Source organism: Chenopodium album, chromosome 22 (assembly GCF_948465745.1).
Source record: "Chenopodium album chromosome 22, dcCheAlbu1.1, whole genome shotgun sequence".
Taxonomy (NCBI): Eukaryota; Viridiplantae; Streptophyta; class Magnoliopsida; order Caryophyllales; family Amaranthaceae; genus Chenopodium; species Chenopodium album.
The window spans coordinates 26,687,925-26,696,186 of record NC_137855.1 but is presented as its reverse complement, the minus strand read 5'-3'; positions in this window follow the sequence as shown (position 1 = coordinate 26,696,186).

Below are 8,262 nucleotides of genomic sequence, written 5' to 3'. Positions count from 1 at the left end.
TCAATCAAGTAGAGTACCTTTTAGACAAATTAGGAGGTCATTTGTCTATACCCGTAGAGATGGATTTTATACAATGGTGTACGGCGTTGGATTAGTTGACGTCTTATTTTCCAGTTCAAAATATACTTGGACTAACAACAAGACTGAGCTTATGCTTCATTGTAACACTGTAGAAATTCCTTTCCTTTAAAATATACCTGGATTAACAACAAGACTGAACTTTTTTTTTTACGAGTAGTAATTCACAAAGACCTCTTTTTTGAGGTAGTTATCAATGAGCATTTCTAACTCTATCTCATTTATTGTTTTGATTAGTTAATTCATGTTTGTTTGATTAGATTTGATTGGATTTTGATGTTTGATATTTGATTAGAGTAATTGATCTTGATAGATTGTTGATTCTTGTTTTCCATAGTTGCTTGTTGATTTGATGATGTTGTTAGAGTAGTTTGCTTGCTGGGGTGATGGTCAAGCTTATATGATGTGATGGATTGATGTAAATTGGGGATAATTGATGGAGTTGATGATGTGATTAAATTGGTTGAATGATTATGTGCATGTGTATGTTTAAGTAGGAGTGATCAACCTAGTTAATCATGCTAGATTGTATTGTAGGTTCACATTGATACGGACAATTGATTTGTGACTTACAATTGTCGATTGAGGTGTCTTGTAACGTTCCTAGCTAGCTAGAGTTTCTCATAGTTGACGCTAGTTAGACCTCTAGGAAAATAGCTTCATATGCTCTTTCTTGATTGCATAATCGACCTTCCCTCGCATCACTCGACTTAGTCAACTTCTTATCCCAATTTGCTATGTTCATTGCTATTATATGTGAATCCTAATATAGTCCCTAGCACTTTATTTGTTTGGTTTCTTCGTCTAGTAGTTGTTAGTGTCTTCTTCTATCATTCGTCTTCGACCTAGCTTAGGCACCCAAATCGAGAGCATTTGAACATTACCGTTCCTTTGGGTTCGACCCTTGACTTACCTCTATACTTGTATATAGGTTAGTTGAGTGATTATAAATTTTTGTTGGCTTAGGGAGGATTAGTCCAACGACCTAGTTCACCCCACGTCAAAATGGCGTCGTTGCCGGGGAACGGTGTCTATGTTTGAGTGTTTTTGATTGCTTGAGTCTAGGTCTTTGTTTATACTTTTCTTTTATCTAATTTTTGTTTGTTTTGTAAAAATGGCATGTCTCTCATTTCCTCAATATGACAATGAGTCTTTTTGTGAATATTTCAATAGACTTAAGGGATTTCTTGACTATCATCATTGTAGTCTTTTGGAGGCTTGTGAGATTTGTTATTTTGGTTTGAATGAACAAAATATGGATATAGTTGAAGGAATGCGTAATGGTAGATTTAGAGCATTTTCTATTGAAGATGCTTGGGAAGTCTATAATAGGGGTAATCGTGCTTCATTTTTGATGTGCAATATGTTAATTCTTCCAATGCTAGCATGATTTCCCATGATGTGTCACATGATCCCATAGTTGAACCTAAAATAAATGCTTCCAATTCTATTTCCTCTTTTGTTAATGATAATGAGGTGCATGTTCAAACTAACAAATCTCATACACTTGAAAATGCTCCCAATCCCCTATTTAATGAAAATGCTCATGTTTGTAATGATGATGATCCTACCTTTGGTTGTACTTCTTCTTCTCTTGTTGAGCCTCAATCTTCTACACCTTTTAAATCTCTTATTGCTACTTTGGAAACTCAAATTAGGCATATTGAGCTTAGTAATGATCTTGGGCCTAATAAGGAGTTGATTCTTAATTCTATGAGAAGTCAATTGGAGATAATGAAAAAGAGCGAGGAGCGTCTAGAGGAGGGAAGAAGGAGAGGTGAAAAGCTAGAAAGCCAATTGTCATCTTTGATGCTTGTGTGTGAAAATTACAAATCCAATGTGTGTGTTGAGGGTGATGATGATAATTTCGAGCAACCAAGAGTATGTGAGGATCCTATTGTTGAGCATAGGAGTAAAGGAAAGGGAGTCGAGAGTGATGATGATTTTGATGATATTTTGAGTCTAGACATCTCTTCCTTTGTTGATTGTGATGAGTCTCAAGTGTATGAATGTGACTCTTCTATCCATGAGTATTTGGACTCGTTTGAGGTTATGTCCAATGTGTTTATTGAGTGTATATGGAATAGCCATAGCCTTTTAAGCAAGTTCATTGAGAAAACAACTCCATCAATTATCCCCAATTTACAATTGATTTGATCACTTGTGTTGAGTGTACGTATAAGGAATAGCCATAGCCTTTTAAGCATGGACATAATCAATCAACCAATTTAATCACATCATCCACTCCATCAATTATCCCCAATTTACATCAATCCATCACATCATATAAGCTTCACCATCACCTTAGCAAGCAAACTACTCTAACAACATCATCAAATCAACAAACAACTATAGAAAAAAAGAATCAACAATCTATCAAGATCAATTACTCTAATCAAAGATCAAACATCAAAATCCAATCAAATCTAATCAAACAACACATGAATTAATTAATCAAAACAATAAATGAGATAGAGTTAGAAATGCTCATTGATAATAGAGAAGATCTCTAACACAATTGTCACCCTTGCATCTTCAACCTCTCAAATCACCATTGAAATTCCTCACTTTCTCTCTCTAAAATCTACTCCTAAAACTAACCCTAAAACTAGAGAGAGAAGCTCTCAACTAAGCTAAGAATATGATCAAAATCTAATATAAAACTTGCCCTAAAAATCGGGTTAAAATGATATATATAGAGGCGCGAAATCACAAAAACCAAGTAACAAATACCCAGGAAGGCGCGCCCGCAATGCAGGGGAGGCACGCCCATGCTACAGGGGTGGTGCGCCCGCACCATAGGGTGGCGCGGCCGCATCTCAATCGGGCGCGCCCGCGCGTCTCTGGGTTTCTTCAATCTTCTCGCGACTTTGTGCGTTTGCTAAGGTCACACGACTATGATGATGATGAACACTAGGAGTGGCAGTCTTTAAATGGCTTCCATGGTGGGTACAACACCAAAAATGGTAGCACGGAATGAGAGCGCAAGAGCTAGGACTTGGAACTTGCACTTCCTTGCATCTTGAGCTTTCCAAATGCCGTGAGCTTGCTCCAAAAGCTTCCTCCAGCTTAGTAGATCACCAATATCAAGACCAGAACCTCATACAATACCTACAACCACGAAAATAGAGCAAATAGAGGAGAAAAGACTAGAAAACCAACGAAATACACAAAAGCTACAAAATAAGAGAGGAAAGGTAAAACTAAGATCAAAAGCATAAAACTAAGCATTTATTAAGCATGAAAGCCATAAAATTAAAGGAAGGAGAAAACAACCTAAATCCTCATCAATTGGGTGCCATAAATGAAACACATCAACAATTTATAACACTCAACTAACCTAATACGAGTATATGTCAAGAAGAGGGGTCGAACCACATGGAACGATTAAACACTACCAAATGCTATCAACAACTCAGCTAGTCCGGAATAAAGGAAGGTAAACTAAAGGTCTAAACAAACTAAATCTAGAGATAAAACATTAAGGAAATGGTCTAGCATAACAAAGGCATAGAAGTTGAATTAATTATGAACTATTCATGCTCGAATATCGAAGTAAGGTCCAATCTAACCGCGTTTCGGGGTTAATCGGCTTCTCCTAACATAGTACGTACTATTAAAGATTAATTGATAGTAATGAACCCTAACTAAGTCAACTTCCGTTCCTTGTTAGCAAGATTCATCTTTAATCAACCAACAATGCGCACTTGCAAGAAGATCAAAGAATATCAAGCATGCAAAGACTTTAATCACAAATAAATCAATTTCAAACCCTAGAACATGCTCAAGATCCAACTACACCACAATCATCCCCTTAATGGCGGAATTACCCATTAATCATGATAATAACAAGATTAATTAACAAATAACCAAGAATCAACATGATTAACAAGCAATACCAACAACTAAAACAATAATAAAAAGAAAGCAAATAAAATAGAGGATAGAGAGTTAGAGATTCTCATTGATTGAAGATGAAAGTCTACAAACAAGATGATCAATCTTCTTCTTCAAAATCCAAGCTCAACAATGGTGAAACCCTCACTTTCTCTCTCTAAACTACTCTAATCCTAAGCTAAACCTAGAGAGAGAAGCTCTCCTAAAACTAATTAGAGAATAGAATAATTGTTAATTGTTTAACACTAATTACCCAAAAAATGGGTATTTATAATAAGCTTAATAAACTAAAAGAGAAATAGAAAAATAAAGAAAATAAAATAAATAAAAAGAGAAAAATAAAAAGAAAACAAAACCTACTAATTAAGGGTTCGTTTGGCATCGCTGTGGTTTTATGTTTTTTGGCTTTTTGTTTTTATAAAAGTGTATTATATATGTCACATAATGAATAAAAATATATATAAACTTATTAAAATCATGATAATTTTAAAAACTGACAACAGAAAAGTAGAAATACCTTTTTCTTGTTTCCTGTTTTTGGTTTTTGGTTTTCAAAAAAATAGAAAACTGAAAACCAAAAATGATGCCAAACAAGCCCTAAATCCCCCCAAAACCAAAACATCAGACGCCCAATTTCCTTTCTTCGCATTTGGCTGCTCTGAACTCCATCACCACCGTTTATCAACCATCAACATCGATCATCAAGGGTAATCATCAAACATCATCTTTCATTTACGCTCTTAGCCGTTCGATCTCACTAAATGCCATGTGCGAAGCTCGTGAGGTGGTTTGATCGAACCGAGGGTGGGTTCGACCAAACTTTGGGTTGGTTCGGTCGAACCAACGATGTGTTCGACCACACCTGTAAAAATCAGAAAACTTCGAACGATTCTGACCGTTTTTGGTCTTTTACTTCGACCTAACTCCTTAACGGTTTGCCCGAACCTTGACAATTTGCAATTCGCTCCAATTTTAGTTGATGCTTGTGCGAATTGGTAATTGGAGCTGCGGGGGTTGCGATTTGTTGCTTAGTTGTTGCCGGTTGTTGCTGGTGACGGTTGAGGCTGGTTTGGTGTTTTGTTGCTGTGGCAAAGGGTGGGCGGAGGAGGTGATGAGTGGCTGTGACTGTTGGTGATTGAGAATGGTGGTGCGGCTGGTGGTAGATACGGAGGTAAGGTGATGTTACTGCGGGTTTTGTGAAGGGTGAGCTATGGTTGTGAGATGTGGGGGTCTGGTTGTGGTCGTGTGAGGTGGTGAGAGCAGGTGCTGTTGCTACTTGGTGTATTCACGAGAAAACAAGAGATTAAAAGGAAAAAAAGGGAAAATAAACACGGAAATAACTCTAAAACTACTCCCTAAGAGTGACATAAATGTCACTCATCACACAGGTGTCTCCATTTTTATGTAAAAAATAAATTTTTTTAAGGGAGACGGTTATCTTTCATAAAGGGTCTTCATTAAGCTTTAAGAGACCCGTTATTTGTAATATTGGGTATCTTGAAACAAAGAGACACGTTCGGGACAAGAGAACTATCTACAGCCCACTGATCGATGGTGAAATGGTAGGTCGTTGGACTACCCTCCCCAACCGGTCAAACAAAATTTATAACACTTAACCAACCCTTATACAAGTATAGTGGTGAGTCAAGGGTCGAACCCAAAGGAATGGTGAGTAACGGTCTATTGTCTATGGCTAAGCTATTCCGAAATCAAGAGGTAGGGTTGTAATGCTAAGACTAAGTCGAATGCAACAAATAAACTTGAAGGAAATCAAATGTGATAAACACTAGGGCTAGGATCCACATGCATTCATAATGAAATCAATTAATTTGGAAAGTCAATCAATTAAGTCAAGCAATGTGAGGGAAAATCAATATTGCAACCAAAATAGCATATCAAGTAGGGGTGAGCACGGATCGGATATCCGATCCGAAATCCATTTTCGGATCGGATATCCGTATCTGAAAATTAGGATATTTGAAATCCGATATCCGATCCGAAAGCTTCGGATATCCGAAATTTTGATATCCGAAATTTTCGGATCGGATACGTCGGATATGAGAGGAAGGCTTGGGAATCCTTGGAAACACGATCATAACCTAAAAACAAATGAAAACAAACAAATAAAAGGGAAAAAGATCAAATAAACAAAGAAATGCACAAAACAAGGAAATTAACTACGGAAAGCACAAACTAACGAAATAAAGAACAAAACTAAGAAAAACTAAGGAAAAGAGCTATAAAATGGAATGAAAATCATCCTAAAAGAGATCAAATGAGTGCCATAAATGACACTCATCAAATTCCCCCAAGCTAAACTTTTGCTCGTCCTCTAGCAAAACAAAGCAAGAAAGAATAAGGATGAAAAACTTATTAAAAAGAAAAAAGAAAGACTCAAGAATGGAATGTACACTAAGACTCACTGTCGTAGGAATCACGGTTGTTTTTAGCTACAACAAGCCCTTTAAACCCCAAAGTCGCCTATGAGGACGAGTGATGTCTCGTAAGGGTATCCTAAGAGTTTACCCACAACTCTCCACCAACATCAAAGAGGCAAAACCTTCAAAAGAAAATAAAAGGAAAAAATGAAAACTAAACCTTTGCGAAATGGACTTACAAAGAGACTACAATGCAAATGAATGAAAATCTTTCTCAAGTAGTCAAGGTATGCACTTTTCAAGATATCCAAGGTTGATTGAAACATAGGATATGCTAGGCGTAGGAACTAGACATCACAATCCACGTTCATCCCAAACGATCTTACCGCGTTCTCCCCACTAGTCTCAAATCTCCCCTTAGTGAGCATCCCAATGATTCCTCGAAGGAATCGGAAAAAGAGATTTATTTAGGCTACTCGACAATCTTGACTATGCATCCCCTTTCCTTAGGCAATGACCCATGATTCCCTCCCCTAGTAATCACCAATCCAAACAAAAATACGTACACCCCCAAGCTTATTTGAAGCTATACTCACAAGAAACATATACAAAAAGCCTAAACGCTTCTCCCCCAAGCTCAAATGAAGCATTGTCCTCAATTCTTAGAAGGAGAAAAGAATACATCAAAATATTTTAAAAATTTTCACTTTTTCAAAAAAAAAATTTTTGTTTTTTTTTTTTTATCGATATGCTTTGTCCTTGCCTCTTACCCGGTTCGAACCTCTACTTAGTTTCACCCAAGCTTCATGCTGGTCATGGATAGATCACCCAGGTTCGGGTCCATAAGCAGTGACAATTTCCCTATGAAGACTCGCTTTCGCTACGGCTCCGGTGGGTTCCCTTAACCAAGCCACTGCCTATGAGTCGCTGGCTCATTCTTCAACAGGCACGCGGTCAGGGTTGTGCCCCCCTCCCACTGCTTGAGAGCTTACGGTTTCATGTTCTATTTCACTCCCCGATGGGGGTTCTTTTCACCCTTCCCTCACGGTACTACTTCGCTATCGGTCACCCAGGAGTATTTAGCCTTGCAAGGTGGTCCTTGCTGATTCACACGGGATTCCACGTGCCCCATGCTACTCGGGTCAGAGCGTAAGCTAGTGATGCTTTCGGCTACTGGACTTTCACCATCTAGGGTACCGCACTCCACTGATTCGCCTAGCAGCACGACGCTTGTATTGCTCTCCCACAACCCCGTTTTCACGGTTTAGGCTGCTCCCATTTCGCTCGCCGCTACTACGGGAATCACTTTTGCTTTCTTTTCCTCTGGCTACTAAGATGTTTCAGTTCGCCAGGTTGTCTCTTGCCTGCCCATGGATTTAGCAGAAGTTCGAAAGGTTGACCTATTCGGGAATCTCCGGATCTCCGCTTATTTTCAACTCCCCGAAGCATTTCGTCGATTAATACGCCCTTCCTCGTCTCTGGGTGCCTAGGTATCCACCGTAAGCCTTTCCTCGTTTGAACCTCGCTCTTAACTTTAAGGTTATGCCATCCTAAGGTGCTGCTAAATATAAATGGAAGGATCTTATCAACGTCCATGAATGAGAAATCATAGATCGAACGGCCGAATCGGAAAAAATTGGGTGCTATCATATAGCTTTGTATCGGCTAAGTTCACGAGTTGGAGATAAGCGGACTCGAACCGCTGACATCCGCCACAGGGTAAACCACCGTCTCTCAGGCCCCCGACTGACTGATTCTACCATAGAGGCCAACGATAGACAATAACTCCCCCCCGAACACAGCTTACAACTTTCATCGTACTGTGCTCTCCAAAGAGCAACTCTTCTCAAAATCTCAAAAAAAGGTGATAAGTTGGAATCCAATTCGAACTAAGGATTCTTGTGGTTCC